Source organism: Copadichromis virginalis, linkage group LG10, assembly GCF_057382275.1.
Source record: "Copadichromis virginalis isolate Kocher_CV1m ecotype Utaka linkage group LG10, C_Virginalis_male_GT1.1, whole genome shotgun sequence".
NCBI lineage: Eukaryota > Metazoa > Chordata > Actinopteri > Cichliformes > Cichlidae > Copadichromis > Copadichromis virginalis.
Window position 1 is genome coordinate 20,203,913 of NC_140627.1, and position 21,727 is coordinate 20,225,639.

Here is a 21,727-nt window from a genome sequence, read left to right on the forward strand (position 1 = left end):
ACCCTGGAGAACGATTCCTGCAGGCTGCTTAATGAAATTATAGGAACATTTGCCTCAGAGAGTTCAAGCTGTGTTGAAGAATAAAGGTGATATTCCAAATATTGACTTTCAAACATGTTAGAAGTGTTCAAACTCTGTTTTGCCTTATATACTGGATCTTTCTTCGTGAGCTGGTTACAAAAGTCTTTGCGTATTTTCGATGCATGCAGGATTAAAAACAGATTCTAGTGATGGTTTGTTTACCTGTATTTTCTAATCTACTGTTTAATATGTTCGCTTTATCCTGTTTTTCAGGCATTTCAGTCACTATGAAATACTGTTGTTCCACAAGCCTTAAGTACTATGTTACACACCATGGCTTGATGATGATGAGAGGAATAACTTATGATGTGATGACTGTTATTCTTATGACCTGAGTGTTGTGGTGACATGTATTCCTCGGGCTATAATCAATAAAAAAAAGCTTGTTGAAATAAGCACGTTAACACAGAAATCTGTGTAGTCTCATGTTACGTATGCTGGGTTTCATCGTTAGGCCACAGCTTCATATTAAAATGGGGATTTAAGGTAGAAATACTTCTCACTAAAAATATTTCCGGGTCTGGGTTTAAGTCTGTTATTGTGTCCTTGTAGGTTCAGTGAGTGTCTTGTTTCTTTGTGTTTTCTCCAGCAGCAGATTTTTTCGTTTTAGTCACACTTTAACAACCGGGGCTTCAAATGGACTTGTCATGAGACTGTTCAGGGTCCATTTGTCTCCCTCTGCTGATGACACGATCGCTATATTCCTGATGGGACTTTAGATACACAAATCCACAAATTCTTGTGATGTAAACCTACAATTATGGACAAAACTTAAATGAAACTGAGTAATAACTCATAGCCTAAACTTTAAAAAGCATGTGAACCTATGTGCTTGTGACCCTGTAAAAGGCTACGTAGTGAGGTGGAAGTAGACATGTGAGGTACTGAGCTACCCCTTTCTATAAAAATGAGCATTCAAAGTCTGCAGAGACAAAGTGGGCATATTTTAGAACAAACAACCTACCAAGGCAAAGAAAAAAGGTCAGTGCAAAACACCAAGATGCCAGAGGTGGTGGAACAGTGTTGCTTTGTCCAACCCTGTTTTTGTAGGTATCATATTATCACTTGGTCATCAATACTCCAGCAGGTGGTGCATGGAGTGAAATGTCATTATATTGCACAAGTGGTTGAGAACACATTTCCCAAATCTGAAGAAATGTTCAGTGGACTGATGATCAGATTAGAATAGATGCGGTTTGGTCTATGAAGATGTAACACAAACCCTGATAAAGTGAAACAGTTTTGCAGGAAGCACTGATCTGAAGTATGTTCCTTCTCATAGAGGTTCACTAAATTGACTCAAGAGTTCATTTTTAAAACCTTTCCACTAAAGTGAGCACTGTATGGGTTCTTAAAAGAAAATATAAGTGCATCCTTTTATAACTGTGGGTTAAAAGAAGATCAGACTGCATATTATGAGCAGAGAGGCTACAAACAAAACTAGACTCATATGTTTTTCCTCTCACACGTTCGAGCCTTTCACCTTCTCGTGATATTTTGTGTTCGTATCCTGTAAAAACAAAAAAAGACTAATACAGAATCATGAAAAAGTGTCACCTTAGACTTTCTCCTATGAGTAATTTCTGGCTACCTCTTGTCAACGTTTGTCTTCTTACGCCTGTGCATTTGAGAGCAATTTCCTGTATCTGAGGCGATTATATTCTCAGTCCTTATGCATTGCACCACAGTTTACTTGGAAAAGGGCCAAGAGCTACATTTGCAGGTGGTGTGGTTACAGATTGATGGACATTTTTAGCACCTGAGCAAATATAAGGGGCCAAAGGAGAGACTAACACAAACCACTCCACAGATGCTTCATTAAAAAAGCCCCTTCAGTCTCCTGTTTGCATGCTTACACACAGGAGAGACGCAGTCGCTGACTGAATGAGCTAAACAAACCAAAGTAGACGTCGCTGTTACGTCACCAAACTCATCACTCAGATTCTGACCAAGAGAAGAAAACCCTGTAAGATAACAGAAGTGAACTGTGAGGGCTTGCGTCTGCTTTCTAGTGTTAAACACTATTTTATTGGTTAAGATGGTTCATGAGGCTGATGTCTATTCAAAGACCTCTGATGCTGTCAGTATGTGAATGAGGTGATTTTCCCATTATAAGCGCCTCCATCTGGTCACCTCAATCCTGACACTGTGGTGATGACAGAGATGGACTCATCATCATCAGGATGTCTGATTGGGTGTTTCTCTAACAACTCAGGGAGCTGAATGACTTCAGATTGCATGCTGGGACCTGATGACTCTACATGAATTACAGTACTAACGTTGGCTCTATCTCTGCTATATGAGCGTCTGCAAAAACTTCAGGTGAAACAAGGATGAGGAGACTGTGCTGAAAACCTAAAGCTAAGGAGCAAGAGAGAAAATTCTGGCACCATGTAACAGACGTTTTGTGTTGAGGTTTAGTCCAGATGATTAAATGTAATGAAGCTGAAACAAAATTAACTGCAATATGTTTCCATGGAGGAACAATAAATCTGCTGTTTAACATTTCGCTCCCCTTACCCTATATCTGATAACATAGATGAATGGAACCATTCATCTATCTGGCAGTGTTAATGGGCTGTGGTAAATCAAATAAACAGATGCTGTTCAATGCATAAACAGCATCCCCTGCTTTGCTCTTTTCCTGTTTTCTATTTTCTCTTAAAGAAAAAGGTCTGTGCGATTTGTAGGTGTTATCACTTTTGCCGCAGTGTCTCCAGACTCCTTCACGTTTGTCACATTTGCTCAATGTGAACTTGCTATCACTAGAACAGGACGCCAGTGGCAGAACTGCCAGGTCTGGTGTCCCACTCAGGGATGCCCGGTCCTTATGCTACCCTTATCAGAGTCTGCTTCTGACATGTGGTCAGAAAAATACACACTCTAGGGTCTGGCAGTGCTCCACCTGCTCCTCTTTACAACAAGGAGCAGATTTGGGTCCTGCTGCTGTCGCTGCAGAAGTATTTCTACTTCACTGGGTTTCTGTCTTCTTCCACTCATTAATTGAATCTCTTTTTGGGGGCTCTCATGTTGTTGCCTCTTCACAATGCATGTTCTCACTTTCAGTTTGGAAGCTTGCATGCTTTATGCTTCCCAACTGGACAGATTGATATCCCTGAAGTGTCACTTTTGCGTGGTGACAGTACAGGCCTTGGATTATTACGTGGAAAAAAGGTCAATGTGCAATGATAACCAACAGCAAGAACAGTGTGAAAGCTTTTTTGGATCCTGGCATTCATCTGAATGTTACTTTGGCACAAGAGCTGATCTGTTTAGGGGAATGACTAAGCACACTCTCCCACAGCAAAAGTGCTGCACTACATTAGCAGCAGCCTCCCCCAGTAAACTATTACAAAACTATTAAGCAACAGCTTAAGGAACAGGACAAAGATCCCAAGGTGCTGACCTGGCTGTAAAACAAATCTGATCCATGGAGGCCCCTTGCTGCAATCCACAGGACACAAAAGAGAAAATGCCCACGCCTCAGTGCCAAACACTTCAAAGAGCCCCAGAGGTCCCATCTCAACGCCCCGACAGGTCAGAGCTGTTTTGGCGGCACGAGGAGGGCCTGCACAATATTTGGCAGGTGGTTTTAATGTCGTGGCGGATCAGTGTATATGACCTCATCATTCCATTTACATCAGTCTGCCTGACAAAGCTTCAACACAAACCATCTGACAGCGAGAGTGACACACAAGCACACGCAGGCAAATACACACCATCCACTCAAAAGAAGAACATTATCAGGAAAAAAGCCTGTCTCATTTTCACGTCCTGGTACCTGAAACCTGATCTGTGACTTACAGTTTTTCTCGATTGGTTTGGCTCATTTCTTGAAACCGAGATGACATTCTCAAAATAACATGGACAAATCTCCAAACCACCTTGCAATTGTTCACAACAGAATGTCATTTCTCATTGGTTTTATCAAATTGCAAATGCTTTAGTACATGTCTCAAGTGACTCTGTGCTTCTTTTCAAATGATTATGTACAAGTAGCTACAGTTAGCACAATGAGCCCACATTTAGCACATTTTCCAAATAAATAGATCTTGGCGATCTAAACTGATTAGTTGATTTTTCAGTGAAATGGTCACTCACTCCAAAACATATCAGCATGGTTTCAGTGTGTAAGTCATCATATGCACAATTGTCTGTTCAACTGTCAAAATTAGTCAGAGATATAATACCATGAAAGTATGTCTTGGAACATTTGATAAAGTTACGACAGTACTTGACAATCAATCAGGTGAAAGTAGAACTAACGAAGGAGCAGTTTCCCACATCTCAGATGACCATGAAACAGATTTACGGGGTACCATTTGAGAGAAACTCTGACGGAGTGAAAGGGCTGTGGTACCAGTATGTGCATGTAAGTCAACTACTGGTTGTCTATCATTGTAACACTGTTACAGTAAGACATGGTTACCACTGTTTTTTTGTTTTGCGTTATCCTTTTTACCTTCAGAATCCACCTTCAGAATTGTGTGACTAGAGCATTTTGCCTAGAAATTGTCTTCAGTTGTCCACTCCCTGTTTTTACAGTACTTTAGATCCTCCCTGCAGTATCTGTCTCTACTTGACTGATTAGATTTATTTCTATTCTATTGTAGAGAATAATGGCATTAGAAGGCAACGAAACCCCTCACATCCTAGTGTTCGTTGATGAAGCTGGCTTCAACCTGGCCAAAGGTCGAAGGCGTGGCCGTAACATCATTGGCCACCGAGCCACTGTGGATGTCCCAGGCCAGCGAGGAGCAAATATAACAATGTGTGCCGCCATATCAGAAAGAGGTGTGGCCACACACATTCCCAGTTTAGGGCCCTACAATACGCAAAAGCTCCTCAATTTTTTGGACCACCTTTATACTGATCTGATCCCAGAAAATGAGAGAGGTGAAGAAGGACCTCAGCTACCACATTATGTCATTGTGTGGGATAATGTGAACTTCCACCGCGACCCACGCATCAGAACCTGGTTCACCACCCATCCCCGGATGCTGATGGAGTTTCTTCCACCTTACTCTCCTTTCCTAAATCCAATTGAGGGTTTTTTTTTTCAGCTTGGAGGTGGAGGGTGTATGAGCATCAGGCTCAAGACCAGAGGGCCCTGCTGCATGCAATGGATGCTGCATGTGAGGACATCGCAGGGGATCAATGTAGGGGATGGTTGAGACATTCACGCCGTTTCTTCCCTCGGTGCATCGCAAGGGAAAATATCCGTTACGATATGGATGAGAATTTATGGCCTGACAGCGAGCAGCGCGTCGATGGCCAGGGGGATGAGGATGGTGGCCAGGAAGGAGAGGGTGACAATGGCGACCACTGAAAATATTACTGTACTATAGTTCTGAAACCTTATTTACAGTATGGTAGGCTAGAGTTCTTTTTGTTTTTTTTGTTTTTTGTTTGTGTTTATAACTGTTCACATTTACAGAATCCTGTATATGTTTTCTTTTCACAGTATGTTCTCTAATCTTAACATTTCTTTGTACGGATAAGTATGTTTACAGTTTCCTTGAGTATGAGTGGTTTACTGGAGGCTGATTTTACTGTAACATCTTTTAGTTTTATTCATAGTGGTATTCTGTTGCTAGACCTGTGCCTCAGTGACAGAACGTCTAAGCATTTTGACTTGCAGTGCTTAAACAATGCCAAAGGTATAATGCATTTTGGGGGCATTGACTATTTATATGAGAAGGATATTTAGTTTTGACACATGGATAAACTCTTTTGGGAGAGGTGTGAGCTTTTGCAGGGGATCCATGGTGTTGTGCTAAACCATCCAGGTTATTTTGACAAAAGCACTAAATGAATGCACATGTGCCAAGGCAATTGAGAAGGATCTGTGCTATTTTGACTGTACTGACCTTTTATATGGGAAAGGAATCTGCTTTTGAAGCATGGACGAAGAGTTTGGGGAAGGATATTTGATTTTGCTAGTGAGCTATACTGTTGGGCAGAACTGTAAGACTGTTTGGCCAAATGACCTTATGGTTTTGAGATTGTCATCTCGGTTTCAAGAAATGACCCAAACCAATCGAGAAAAACTGTAACAGAGAAATTACCCTTTGATTTATGCTGAGTTCACAGCCTCACTATAAGTGTGTGTAACTTTGACATTTGGCTACAATCAAAAGATTCTTGATCACACACAAGCACACGGTTTTCTTTTCATGGCCTCCTTCTCCAAACTCTTTCCTGTTTCCTTCATGTCTTTCAGCCTCCTGATGGATAGCCCCTCCATATGTTATAGAGCTGCACTGTTTATGTAAGGCGCTGCTCTTGATTTGCTGTTGTTTCAACCCTCCAGAGAGGAGAAGCCTCTCCCCTCCGTGCCGAGGCGTTCTTTGTGAGTCATGGGAAGGGGCCTGCTGTTAATGTGCAACAATGCTCAGCATTAGTCATCTGATGTGAAAAAACCGTCTGTTTTGTACTTAAGGAATCTCTATTTGTGTAACCAGACAAATAAACTATGCGTACGTTTCCTTTTGACTTTGTGTGTCTGTCTGTGAAAACAGAGGAGAAAAAAATCTCTTATGGGGATGGTAAGTGCTCCTATGCTATCATGATGTAATTCTGTCTCAATGGCTTAATTCAGCCACTTAAGCAAATGCTTACGGTCATCAGTTTAAATGGTCTGACACATGTGGGACCACTAATAACTAGAGGATGCCCCAGTTTCTTTTTCTATGTTGGTTCAAGTGGAGATAATCATGTGCAGTATCACCAGAGTATTAAAATTTTAGTCAAATGTTGCTTGTTCTGTGGCTAAACTTTCCTCATGGAGATGCTAACAGATAGACATGAGGACAAAGAGACAAAAGCTGCAAAAAGCATCATAAAGAAACCTCACCATCAATTTGAATTTGGCACAGAAGTTCATATCCAACATTGCTGAAGTTGGGACAAAACTGTAGCCAATGCACCCCAGCAAAATGTTATTTATTTGCCAAAAAATTGTAAAATAATGCAACATTTTTCCGCTTTCTCATTTGCCAGATTTTTTTTAATATCAGATGACTTTCCTGACACAACCCCAAGGGTTTTGTGTCTCTTCCCAGATCAAACTGAGAGCTTGTCATGACTGTATACAACTACTCATTGGAGCAGAAGCATGTTCTGGTACCTATGAGTGCCCCTGTGCACTCATAGGTACCAGAACACATAACACATAGTTTCGTTTTCTATAAGATCTTTGGCGAGATTACACTGAGTCACTTTTACTACTGTGAAAAGAAATCTGAGACAACAATGTCCTCTTAAAAGTTTTGTAGATTTAAGAGCCTCAGAATCAAAATTTAAACATTGCAGTTATTTTTAGGTGTTTTGAGAATAATTGGTTGAACATCAAACTAAACTACCCCAAGCAGGAAATATTGGGATGAATTGCTAAATTTCGCTGCTACATCTAAAGCAAACAAAGACACATCTGCTGTCTAAGACTAACAATTCACGGCGTTACATTTTACAAAGACAGAAGCAATTAGCTGCACTTGAGCACCAGCAAAATAAATTACTTCCACAGTCACTTGTTTTGAAGGGCGCATGTAAGGCTTGCCATATGAGATTTCCAGGTACAATCCTTTGGCATGGATTGCTCGGGAAGCTCCAGCTTGACATTCACCAGCTCTGCAGCCAGTTTATCAAGTCTAAAGAATCCACATGCACGTGAGCGTGCTCTTTCTATCTGGGTTACAACTTTTCTGCTTGCTTTTGCCTCCCTTTTCTTCTCCATCACTCAACTTTCTTTCCCTCCATCACCCCAGAGGGGTAAATTACTAGTCTGGTCAAGGAAGGGGGGTTAGCGCTCCTCCACTCCACACGGGCCCATATATAGGCAGCAGACGTTAGGTAAACCCTAGGTAGACGTTAGGTAAACTCAAAACAGGCACGACTCAGCCAGCTGCTTTATTTGTAACACTGATATGCTTCTGTGAGTTGGCACAGTCGAGCACGCGTGGCACTGCAGGTTGTGCGGATGGATGTGGGAAGTGGGCAGCAGGTGGATGAGAGAGACTGCAGTGTGTTTGCAGCAGGCATGGCTGTCAAGGTTTACATGAATCACACTGTGTACACACATCACTTCACTGATGGCCACAGTCATGTGAAGAATAACACTTTAACTTTGTTTAAAGGATTGTTGGCAGCAGAACGAGTATTTCTTTAGCCAATTTTGGAGAGTGGTAATTTCTACTTATTCCTGAGGGATGACTGGCCAAATACAGACAACATGATGTCATGTCTACATGTTTCCACTGTAACTACACTACAATAGAACTTGATAGATAATGCTCCTAACTCTGATAATCAATTGAATGTTTTTCCTAGGACTGTTAAAAGGATAGTTCTCCCTAAAATTAATTTTATTTAGTGCTTTTTATCCAGTTTTGGAGATAACTGTTGAGGGGATGTCAGCATTCGCTTAAGTGTAATGCAATTAGATGATATGTGCCTTGAGATGCAAAAAAATAATGCACATGATTCACAACCAAGTTACATCCCAAAGTTTGTGGTAACTTGGGGGGTGTTAATTGATGCAACGTCCAGACGCAGAGGAACCAAGTGCAGGATGAATTTTCAACAAAAAAATCAAGTGGTGGTTGTTCACTTTAAGGTAGTCGGCAAAGTCAAACAATCCAGACAATCGGGAGGCAAAAAAGCAAAGGGTCATGCACAGGGAATCACTAGAAACACAAGAAAAATAATAAGAACATGAGGAAAGCCGTAAAGTTTGAAAAAAATGAAGACAAGGTCAAGACAATCTGGTAACTGGGGAGTGCAAGACAGCACGCGTATATACTGATTGACTAATTGGAAACATGTGTTACAAATACCGCTGATACTCATTAGGGCATGACAGACAATTACCAAGGGGGTAACACAAGCAGGGCGCCACGGCGGTGCAGCATTTAGCATTGTCACCTCACATCAAGAAGGCCCAGGCTTCAAATCTGCCTGTGTGGTACTTTAATGTTTACGCCTCCTCAAAAGCTCCAAAGACATTGCTGACGGTTAACTGCTATACTAAATTGGCTGTGGGGGTTAAAGACAGCATGGATGGTGACTTTCAACTGGACAAGCAGTTAAACGTGATGGATGGAGGGACCACAAACAAAGACAATAAGTGAAAATGACAAAGATGAAAAGAGACTAAAATTAATATTCCAGAATAAAACAGGACAAAGTTAACATCCTTTCATGCACCACTTGTAGCATGACACATGCTTCATTCTGCTCAGTGATGTCGATTAAAGTTTAATAAAAGAGAAGGCCTGTATCCAGGTCACAGGATATGCAGAGAATGTCTTAGAGTGCCTTTCTTTAAATTTTGCTTAAATAAAGGCCTGTGGCTCTGGAAGCAGCACGGATTGTCTTATAAATAGAAAGGTCGGTGGTTCCATCTTCGTATCAAGTGGCAAGATACTGAACCCAGAGTCACCCTTAAATCTGTGAATGTTAGGTTAAAAAGATTAGGATAGAAAAAATGTGAATGAGAAGAGAATGAATGGATGGATGGATGGATGGATGGATGGATGGATGGATGGATGGATGGATGGATGGATGGATGGTTGGTTGGTTGGACGGATGGATGGATGGATGGATGGATGGTTGGTTGGATGGATGGATGGTCGGATCATGGATAGATGGATGGATGGATGGATATGTGTGTATGAATGGGCTTGTAGTAAGAAAGCACTTTGAGTGCTCAAATAGAGTATAAAAGCATTATGTCAGTACCGGTCCATTTACCATACTCTTACAAGCCCATTACTGTTTCCTTATCCCACACGTGCATCACACAACTAAAGGCAGACTATTACACAATCTATTAGAGCAATTGGCTTCTAAAGTAAAGATCTGGTCTAAGAGCATAAAACTTTTTATCCATTACCGTCTGTGCATGTTTATGGATGAAATACAGCCGTGCCTTTTTAATCGTTTATGATAAGAGACTCTGTGGAGAGCTCTGCAACAGCAAGAGAAGGTCTTAAATTTGGAAACACGTTCTGAAAGCAGTTATATTTTGGTTTGTTAATGTTTCCAACATTGTGCTGTAACATGAAATACTGTTATGGGTGTCGCGGTTTTCCTTTGTTCATTGCTCTGTTTCTGTGCAAGACTTGTTTAACTTTACGGATGTGAGAGCCAACTGTAATTTTCAAATGTGCTCCTCTGTCCTTCTCTTACAAATCGTGGCTCAGTGTCAGTACAGCCATACTGGATATTAGGTGCTGCCCCATCCACCACAGGACTAATGAGATCGAATTAACAGTTTTACGCTCAATGAAACTAGACTTGGCTTTAGATTTTGGCCAGGAGCCTAAAAAACCACTGGGACAACATGCAGACCCCGAGGAGTAACTCTGAGTGTTACTGAACTTGCTGAACTAATGTTTCTCCCTGTGTTTACATATGCAGATGCGAGCTTATGTCACCCCGAAGACTGTGTTGACTGTAGCGGAAAGTTGTACTCAGAATTAATAATTAGCTCTCATTTCCCTCATTGTGAAAAAAATGTGTGTCTAAAACACTGATACCTCTGACTACATCTATTTTAGAGACTTTTAGGAACTTGTGCTGCTTTTAATTTTATAGTTAGTCGCAGGCAGTTAACAGCACTGTGCTTTGGAAATATAGGGTATCTGCCCTGTTCTTACAAGCCGCTTGAGGCCTGTACATCCACAGTGAGAACTTGGTCTGTATTGCCAGCAGTAAGTCAGATCCATTCACAGTGGGTCGCCTTAATTCTGTTAAAAAAAATTTATGGATTGAATTTGGAGGTGTAGCCAGGTATAGGAAGCCGTCCACTTTGGTAGTCTCAGGATTCTATCGCTGCTTTTTGTGGAGGATGTGGGTCTATTGACTTGATCAGGTGGTGGCCTCCAGCTTGCACTGGGATGGTGGTGGTGGAGTGTTAGGAGACAGGAAGTAAAATTTGCACCTCATACTCTGAGGCCATAGTTGTAAGCTGGAAAAGGGTGGTGCCCACTCTGGGTCAAAGACAAGTGGAGGAGTTTATTTATCTCAGGGCCTTGATCACAAGTGAGGTGAGACTGGAGCAGGAGATTGTCAGATGGATCGGTGCAGAACCAGCAGTGATGAGGATGCTCATCATTGAGTTTAAAACCAAAGCTGTCATTTGCCTGGCTGATCAACGTTTTTACCCTTACCTTTGGCCATGAGCTCCGGTCATGAGTGGCAGTAATTAGCTTCCTCCAAAGTTTTCTTTCTTACAGACAGAGTGACAAGTTCTGGTACTTGGGAGGGGCTCAGAGTACAGACACTACTCTTCCACTTCAAAAGGAGCCAGCTGAGGTGTTCCAAGCACGTCTGACCAGAAGGAGGCCCAGGGGTAGACCCAGGATATACTGGAGAGACTACGTTGTTTAGCTGGCTTAGGAAAGTTTCATCTTCTCCATACCACTAACCCAGATGGATGGATGGATCCATCTGACTGAGGGAATAATTTTACTTTCCTTGCAAAGAGATCTAAAGCAAAAAGCTGATAGTCGAGGTTGCAGATGAGCAAAAGGTAGTCTGCATATATGAGCACTGCACTGCAGATGCAGAGAATTTGGGGTATTAATGTCTGATTTATGAACATGAGTAAAATATATGTAATGTAGGATTGAAAATAAATGGTCAGTCATAGTTTATTTTAAATGTGTGTTCTATGATTATTCTCAGTCTTCGCTTTACACCTGCATTGACCATAACACACACGTACTTTTCGCTTTGCTTTCATTCTCAATTTTCCCTCCATTATTAACCTTTATTATTATTACCCCAACATTATTTCACTGCATAACTATGAAGTTCCATCAAAGCTAAACGCAAAGCATACCCAGTCTGAAAACGGAGCAATAAAACGACAATTTAAGACCAATTATGGGGGGTCAGGTACCGACTCTCTCCTTCTTTGTCTCTGAAACAGACAAAAATGGCCAGACTATACACTCATGTAGAAATAAAAATAAAAGACTCCCATTTACTAGTTTTTAAAGATAACAAAGCCAAATGAGTCTACATGAACACATGACAGAAACATCTGCCACATTTCAGATCAGCCACTGCAAAAGAGGAAACTTGCACTGCATGAAAATGTTATTCTTCAAGCCCTGAAACCCAGCTTTGCTTACCTGAGTGACCACAAGTCACTGGTCATAGGTCTACAGCTGATTGTGGCTGTAAAGAAGAGGTCAGTGAAATGATCTAATATCCACTATGAAGCCACATTTTTCTGCCAAAGAACAAGAAGCACAGTCTATGTGAGAGGACTCAAGTGCTTCACCCATCCTCAGTCCTGCAGTCTTTAGGTGCCATTAGCTCATTTACTTCATCTGTTTCCAGGCCCATTACCTCCAGAGAAAGAAATTATTTCAGCAATCCTGCCAGACAGGACCAGCCAGCCCAAACATGGAGAGAAAACCCCAGTAATAGCCCTGGTTAAATAAAAACACTGATCAGGTATCCTGACTGGTGTGTCTCCGAGTCAGCCGAGGCCGCTGGACACAAAGTGGGGACATAAAAAAGACAAAGACTTGTGGATGAAAAGTCAAAAGGTGACAAACTGGCAGGGTTACGTCTCTGATTAGGATGATGCTTACATTTTGATGCCTACATAGCATTTTTACATGTTGCTTTTCTTCTCTTTTTTAATGTTTTGTGGTACTGGCTGCTGTTTCTTGTGTGTCTCTCCTCCACCTCTCTGCATCATCTCCTCTCCTGCAGAAGGTTGCATGATCAGGTAAATTAGTAAAAAAAAAATTCTTAGGACATTGACTAATCCATCACCGCTTGCCAACCTTCAGTCCTGGTCTTGTATTTACCTGAATGAACACAACAAACGACAATATTAAAAACTCTGTCCATCATTGGTATCTATAGCTTTTTTGTAAAAACACATCAGTACTCATTAGTTAGTACTAAAGATCTATCATATATAGTGAATCACTCTAGTTTTCCTGCATTTTAACCTGGAACACTAGTGGAATCCAGGGCACACTCACACTTCTGTCTTTTCTTAATGATTTGTGGAGAAAAACAAAGAAGTGCCCCCCCCCATTTTCTTCAAATTCATAGTCACTCATTCATCCCAAACCTCCCTTGCTCTCTCTCCCAAACTCCCACCCACCCTACGTACTCTCTTTTCTTGGCAGCAAAGAGCAAAATAAATGCATCCCAACAGTCTGGGGGGTTAGAACAACCCATTTGCTTTAATGAGGTGATCCAGTGTGTTTTCTCTCCCTCTCCCCTTCTTTCCTTGTCTATCGCTCTCTTTCTCTGTCTTTAGCCAATTACACACTGTCCTGTTTTGCATCCCCCCCCCCCCCCCTCTTTTTTTATGCTCACACTCATTTTCCCTCCTTCTTTCTGAAGGCCTCGGTAAGCCCTGATAGGCTTGCTGGGGATAAAACCTGCAAGTTGGGAGAGGAGAGGGACATTTTGGAGCAGGATGGCAAGAGGGACGGTGGCCACATACCTGCATGGAGTCCTTCTCCTGGCTCTGTGGAAACCCTCGCTGCAAGGAGGTGGGTCCCCTTTACTGCATGTGTGTGGCACCCAGTAGAGATCAGGTGTCACATAAAGTTTCTTTAGCATTTGTAAAAGAGAAATTCATGGACAGCTCTTTTTTTCTTTGTTTGTCTATGTTCTATGAGATCTGTGAGAGGTTTTGCATTTATAAACTGGCCGCTAACAATTATTCTATTATTATACCATCGATTTCCTCAGTGAAAGCACATTGTATTCAATGTCCAAAAATCTACTACAGAGCTAAATTTACTTGACTGAAGAAGCTATTTCTTAGCACCATGAGTGTAGCATCATTACCAACATGTCTGCAGCCTGTCCCATCTCAACTCTGAAGAACTTAAAGTCTAAAAATGGTTTTCTTAGTCAAATTCATTTGCAGCCTTCTGAAAATACTACATTGACCTTGCAGTCAACATGCCTTATATGTTCATAAAAAGTGCATTTTTTTCTTAACAATAAATCAAGAAGACAATGCTTTGTTGAGTGATTCTAAGATATTGCTGCTTTAACTTTCCAAATGCTAGTTTCCTCCCCCCTCATCTGTCTGGAAGAAAGTGCTGAAGCAGGTGAACGCGTAAATTAAGGATGACACACTTTAGACAAATAACTTCTCAAAGCCCAGGTGTATTCATTTTCTCACAGTCAGCTCCTGAGGCATGAGGTCTGGACAACAGGGTTATACTTAAAGCTTTTAATGAGGTGTTGCACCGTATTAAAAGGTTTAATTCAAACTGTGTGCTCCAGACCTCATCCCTCCAAGATGCCTTTTCATTGTCTTGTCTGTTTAAGCTTTGAGCCGGCTGATCTGAAGAGGTTCCCCCTCAACTCTTCCTGTCTTGTTAGACGAGACATCCGCTGGTTTAAGAGCTGTTCTAGACTGTTGTGTAATTTGCATTCACTCGAGGTCAGGCTGAACCACTGCACGATCACTGGAAAGCAAGGAGATGGTATCTGCTGTTTAGCTTCTTTGTTTTGGTCTTGCTTGGGATCTCAACATCTGCATTCTTTAAAATGGTACCTCAAGCCAAAAATAAATTGAAAACCTCAGCACAGACTTTATAGGGTACAGCAAAAGTTAAACTGTGTGAGTTTTAGAAGCAGAAGCCAAAAATAAGGTAAGAATGCCAGATTGCTTTTTTGCCTTTATCTGATAGGACCACCTACCTCCTGAAGTCTGCATTGCGTGATGACTTCAGTGACAAAAAAAGGCCAGCATACAGAGAGCGCACAATTAAGCTGCTGGATATAGGAAGTGTTACTTAAGTTTTTGTCTTTCTAAATTAGATAAGAGTCAGTGTTGCGATGGCAGGAAATGAGAAGTGAAAAGAGGATTACATGACAAAAGGTTTTCCTGCCTTGAGTGAAATATGATCACTGGATTTGGATGTTAAGTGAGCCATCAGACATACTGTGACTTTTTCTGAGCTTTAAAATAACAAAACTGAAGTTCAGACTCTGTGAAGTTATAACTCCTTGCAAATTAATCCAAGTTGTTGGGTGCTATAAAACAAGATATTGAACTAATTGAAACCCGGTGATGGGAATAAAACTTGCAAAAACAACCAGCTCACCAAAGTGCATTGAAGAACATCCAAAACAATGAAAGACCAGTTTTAATCTGAAGCTCAGATGTAAACCTGTTGATTGTAATAAAGGAAATAATCACCAAATTCAGCAGAATTTGTCCTCTGGGGTTCCCGCAGTTAGGCTAGCATGGCCTAAAACAGTAATATTTGTATATGGACTTAGCAATTAAATGTGGCAGGCATTATTACTTCACTAATGAGTTATTAATGACCCTGAAGAAAAATCCCTTTCCAAACAGTGACCAAATCTCTGGTGAATTTGAGAGCATACCTGTCCTGTCCAATGTTTAATTCCAATAAAAATTCCTCCAAAAACAACAAAAGCCTTTTGGCAAGCCTGTCCAGAACAATCTAGCCGGCAGAGCTGAATGACCGAACAGTTAAGTTATTTACTGTGTTGGAAATGTGCTGTACATGGCAACACTATGAGATCAGTAACCCACATTCTTTAGGAATCCCTACAGACCTTTACACATCTGGACTGTGGGATCTTAGAAAGCCTTTCCTTTTATAGTTGTTCACGCTCCCTGGTTCTATTTTTGGTTGTTGTGATTTGAAAACAACATAGGTGCAAAAAAGTGTGAGAATTGTGACCGAAGCATGCCATTTGTATGAAACAGCGTTTGTTATTGGCTGCAGAGAAACTCGGATATGGAGCAAAGAGATGATAATCGTTGCGGACAAGCGCACACGTACACGCTTTCCACACTTTTCATCATCTCCCTGCTTGTGTGGCATTCGATTCTATTTGTTAAATGTAATCCTTGGTGTTTAGGCAAATTAAATGGGTTACATCCTGCAAAGAGGTGAAAATTATGCCCTATTAGCGCCGACAGATGACTCACAAATTCCACAAATTCTGTCAGGAGCCCGAAACATGGTCACCAATAAATTGCTGTGTTTGTAAGGTGATGTAAATGGCTTTGTCTGCTCATATAAAAAGAACTGTGCAACTTTATTTTATCAATAATACCCACTGTTTTTTTATAGCAGAATATTTCTACAGGCACAGAAAAACCTACAATATTAAACACATTGCTTTTGCACACTGTGAACAGGGGTATATGTACCTGCTGGAGGTGCGACTGGAGGAGTCGGGCCAGGAGCTGGAACCGGATTTGGACCAGGAGGCATTGGGACAGGATTTCAGCCTGGAGGAGGTGGACCAGGAGGCACTGGTACTGCTCTAGGAGGCTTTGGACCAGGAGCTGGTGGAGGTAGGTTTGAGAGTTTCTCCCCAAGTTTTACTGAATCTGACTGCAGCTGCACAGAAACACTGGCTGACATGTTTCAAGTTATCCTTGGACCGCTACAGGTAATCAGCATTCCTTTCAGATGCAGTTGTTCTCATAAAAATAGCTAAAGATTTAAGATTTATCGTCAATTACACAAGCACCATTTTTCAAATGTTCTATACCTTCTGTTTAAATGAAATCAGTTACTGGAGGAGTTCCAGGTTACAAGCCATGAAAAAGCTTTAAACGCCACGCTATGTTTTCATGTCTCACCAATAATGAATTCCTCATGTTGCGTTCAACAACAAGAACAAAATCTGGCCATAAATTTGCCTATGATGTTTGGCTGCTTTTCAGCTTTCTACATACACATGTCATCTACATCAGTCTTTCTGTGCTTTCAACTCACAATAACTCTATTCCTCAGGGGGCTATGGGGGTCAAAGGCCAGGTGGTGTAGGCCCAGGAGTCGGACCAGGTGGAGTGGGACCAGGTGGAGTTGGACCGGGTCTGGGACCAGGAGGAGTGGGACCAGGAGGTTTTAGGCCCAGCAGCTTTGGTCCTGGAGGACTGGGACCTGGAGGCGTTGGGACTGGTAAGACAAATATAGTCGTGAGATATTTTGTTTACTTCTTGATTTATTGATTGATTTAATTATCTGCAAAGAGCAAAGTTTTTCCTTCTGTTACTTTTCACCTAACTGTCCTGATTACTTTCTTCTTAAAGGTGTCAAGCCTCCAAAAACAGGTAATATGTTTGTTTGTTTTTTCAATAAATCTTCAAATGTCATGAAATTTATGCAACAAAAAGTCAACTTATAGATCACTCTGATGGCTCTAAGAGCTCAAGGTGATTTCTCCTTTATTTAAATAGGAGGCAGCTATGGTACTGGTGGAACAGGACTAGGACCAGGCGGAGTCGGGACGGGTGGTTTTGGAGCAGGTGGTGTTGGTCCTGGTGGTTACGGAGCTGGGCCTGGAGGAGTTGGTCCAGGAGGTTTTGGAACCGGCACTCAAGGCATATTCATCATGATTTTTTTTTTCTTTTTTTGGGGGGGGGGAGGGTACAGGTAGCATATCATAAATTGTAGATTTTCAGCACAACAGTGTGTCTCAGCAACAAGTGACAGGCATATTTGATAAATAATATAAAACATAAATTAATACATTAACTTCACAAAGAGATTACTCGTGAAAAAAAAATCAAGTATTAATAATGCAATCTGCTATTTTACGTATCGGTATCGGACATAAAAAAGTGGTATCGTGCCATCTCTACATAGTACATGTTAAAGTTCGGGGATCTGTGTTCAGCCTCTGGTTAATTCCAGGGAGCAGGATAAGAACAGCATCGATGTACCTTCATTTCATATCTTCTGTCTTCTAGTTTACTGTTGGTGGGGACCCAGCCTGATCAGTACAGACACATACAGCGATAAAGGCTGATCCATTAGGCTTGGCAGACTCCCAATGAAGGAAAAAAGTCATTACATGAGTCAGAAAGACTGATATGTTTTGGAATTTCAGTCCATTCTGTTTTCAATCCCCCAAATCATGGAAGTGACAATATCCAAACTAATCCTAGACGTTAAACATAGGCTTTGTGTAACATTTTGAAATCCATCTATTGTGCCTTTATTTAGAAAGCGTAAACAAACCAAGTCCAGGTAAGTGTAAGCAAAGGAAACAGATTCACATATCATATTTTCCAGTTTACTGACGTCTGGCCATCTCAGTGAACACATTTTTCATCCTCACTGCATGTTTATGTACACTAAGTATGTGCGTGTGTGTGTCAGTGTGTGTGTGTGTGTGTGTGTGTTTGCATGTTCCACTCTGAGGAGGTACATGTAAACATAGGCAAGCAATAGAAGGCATGCATTATGAATAAAAGTAAGTTCCATAAATGGAAACCATTGCAAGCCAAAATTATGCAAACGAACACAATGACAATTAAATTATATTTCAAAGAAAAAAGTTCTTGTGTGAAGCTCGAAATGACCTAATTTGTATACGAAGCATGAACAGCAGCACCTGTTTTAACGGGAAGTTGCAGAATTTTATTTATGCTACATGTTTTATTTTCATTCATATCTCTTTAGAGGCTTTTGATTCCTCTCTTTGACCAGCTGTAATTGATTCAGTTACTGTTAAAGCCGGAAGTTTAAGAGGTTTTAGAGATTATGACTCTAAAAACTGTAGTTTTGTCTTGAGCAGACATAAATGTGTAATAGTACAAAAAGTACATCAAGTTGCACAAAATTAGTTAGTGTATGATTTAATTTGTGTTTGGAAATTTAGGTAGTACTAAGTGCTCCTTCTTTACGTTTTTTCACCAGGGTTTGGAGGCCTTGGAGCAGGAGGTACTGGGACTGGTGGAGGACTTGGAGCTGGCACAGGTTACACACCTGGAGGTCAGCAGATTTCATATGTCTGTATCAGCGTGGCTCTTGCATGTATATCAGCTAAATACTTACCTTTATACATGCTGGATCTCTGTGATCCAAATACCATAGGCATACTGTACATACCACACAAAGCGTTGGAAATGGCTGAAATATGATTTATTTAATCTTCTTAAGTTTCCATTTACCATAAATGTGTGGTAAACATAAATATAAACTGCTTGCCTTTAAGGATGCATATGTAGCAAATAACACTCTGGTCTAACACAGGTGGATATGGAGGTGGTTATGGACCAGGTGGAGGAGTTCAATACCCAGGAATTGGTGGAACTGGTCCCAAACCTCCTAAAACAGGTAGGTACTATATGTTTATGAATTAATATTAGATGATACTATATGACTGACCTATGATATCATATCTTTCTTTTTCATCTTAGGTGGAGTTGGGACAACACTTGGAGGAACAGGATTTGGGCCTGGAGGTGCAGGGGTTGGGCCGGGTGGAACAGGATTTGGGCCGGGTGGAACAGGATTTGGACCAGGTGGTGCAGGGGTTGGGCCAGGTGGAACAGGATTTGGCCCTGGTGGTGCAGGATTTGGCCCTGGTGGTACAGGAGTTGGGCCTGGTGGAACAGGATTTGGCCCCGGTGGTGCAGGACTTGGGCCTGGTGGAACAGGACTTGGCCCTGGTGGTGCAGGATTTGGCCCTGGTGGTACAGGAGTTGGGCCTGGTGGAACAGGATTTGGCCCTGGTGGTACAGGAGTTGGGCCTGGTGGAACAGGATTTGGCCCTGGTGGTGCAGGTGTTGGACCGGGTGGAACAGGATTTGGCCCTGGTGGTACAGGAGTTGGGCCTGGTGGAACAGGATTTGGCCCCGGTGGTGCAGGACTTGGGCCTGGTGGAACAGGACTTGGCCCCGGTGGAACAGGATTTGGCCCTGGTGGTGCAGGACTTGGGCCTGGTGGAACAGGATTTGGCCCTGGTGGTGCAGGACTTGGGCCTGGTGGAACAGGATTTGGCCCCGGTGGTGCAGGAGTTGGGCCTGGGGGAGGTATATAATATACATACATTTCCTCAACAATAGAAAGAAAGCTTTTGTGATTAAATCGTAATAATAAATTGATATTTAAACAGTGCATGCCGCATTTCCCGCTATTTGTAAAACATACTATTCTGAATTTTCAAGTAGTTTGTGTCTTACTTTTTAAAGTTGATGAAAATTTTGTCTATAGAAAACATTTTTCCTCTTTCAGTTCCAACATTGCCACAGACTGGTACCACTGGAGGAGGACCTGGGGTAAAGAGTGGTGGAAAAGCATCAAAGCAAGTCCCAGGTAAACTTATCACAACACAAAAACACGAATGCAAAAGGCTTTGCAGTTCTAAATTTAAACCAGAAACACTGATTTTTTTGGGTGGCGGTGGGGTATTGCGTTAATATGATGTCACACAGGCATTGGCGTGCCTGGACTCTATCAAGGTGGATTTGTCCCAGGCCAAGGTATGTTGAAACATATCAAACATATGATAAATAAATGCACGATGGTACGATAAAATAAACAATATATCAGTATAAGAGATTTTGTTTACAGAAGAGGTTGCAAGTGTTATCCCGTCTTCTCTGATCAGGGTTTGGAGGCCGTGGTGTTCTCCCTGGAGTGGCTACAGGAACTGGACTAGGAACTCAGAGTGGTATGTACATGAACTTTGTGAATACTGTAAAATCTCATCTTCAAAAAAAAAAAACACGTTGCCTTGTTCCCTGCAGGAGCTGGAGTACTTGGTCAGGGTGGCACTGGACCGGGAGGTGCAGGCAGTAAGCATCATAAAGCCTAAACCTAAAAGCTGTGTGATATTACAAGTACAACTGTTGTGCATTAATTGGCTTTTAAATATTACGACCTTAAAAAAATATTAGTGAATGGCAGCAAGTTAGAACCTTAAAGGGCTTCTGTGTAAAGTCTATCTCTCACCTTAGATGGGCGAGGACAGCCATTGCCTGGGATTTTTCGTGGTTATCCCCTCATATCACCAAAAACAGGTAAGAGAAGCAGAGACATGAAGAAGATCCAGCATGTAGCGCTACAGGCCAGCAGGACAAAAAGGAAAGGAAAAATTCAACTTTTTTTATTTTATTTGCAGGAGTGGGAAAATCCAAGAAGAATCCAGCCAAAGCTGCAGCTAAATACGGTACAGACCACAGTTGAGGTGTAAGCCTCATTTTCAACATCAATAATGCAAAAGTAACTGAATAATTGTGGTCTAATAGAAAAATACTTTGTTTAAATTTGTATTTATGGAGGTGGAGCTGGAGGCGCGCTTGGTCAAGGAGGCACTTTTGGGGGTGGGGTTGGAAGAGTTCCTGGAGGGGGAGTCTCACCTGGGTTAGGTGGTGGAGTTGGCACAGGAGGCGGACCTGGATTTGGAGGCGGAGTTGGAACAGGTGGCGGTATTGGAACAGGAGGTGGAGTTGGAACAGGAGGGGGACCTGGATTTGGAGGTGGAGTTGGAACAGGAACTGGACCTGGATTTGGAGTCGGAGTTGGAACTGGAGGTGTCCCTGGATTTGGAGGTGGAGTTGGAACTGGAGGTGTCCCTGGAGTAGGTGGTGGCATACCAGGCTTAGGTAATTCCATACTCCTGTCAAAGTTACATCATGCATCCATTCAGAAATCTTCTATTCATAGATGTTATTTATAAATTCTGAAAATTCTTCAACAAACAAGATTTGAAATTAAATATGTTTATTGGGGTTTAATGGGTCCTTTTGTGGTTTGGTAACTTTGTATTCTGATATGGCCACAGGTTATGGCCCAGGTTCAGCCAAAGCACGCAAATATGGTGAGACACGTTTCTTCATTTCTGTAAAATACCCAAATTA

General features: G+C 41.7%; 2 long non-coding RNA genes across 2 annotated transcripts; one reads left to right on the forward strand and one right to left on the reverse strand.

Annotated features, from left to right (window-relative positions):
• The first annotated feature begins 19,770 nt into the window (after window positions 1-19,770).
• LOC146700355 (uncharacterized) lies at window positions 19,771-20,395 on the forward strand. Its single transcript, XR_014922554.1, has 3 exons — window positions 19,771-19,897; window positions 20,100-20,180; window positions 20,300-20,395. It is a non-coding gene; the product is annotated as an uncharacterized LOC146700355 (long non-coding RNA).
• Window positions 19,825-21,705, reverse strand: LOC146700356 (uncharacterized). The gene is made up of 4 exons (XR_014922550.1): window positions 21,227-21,705; window positions 20,820-20,928; window positions 20,048-20,138; window positions 19,825-19,888 (listed from the first exon to the last, which is right to left on the reverse strand). It is a non-coding gene; the product is annotated as an uncharacterized LOC146700356 (long non-coding RNA).
• Window positions 21,706-21,727: the final 22 nt, after the last annotated feature.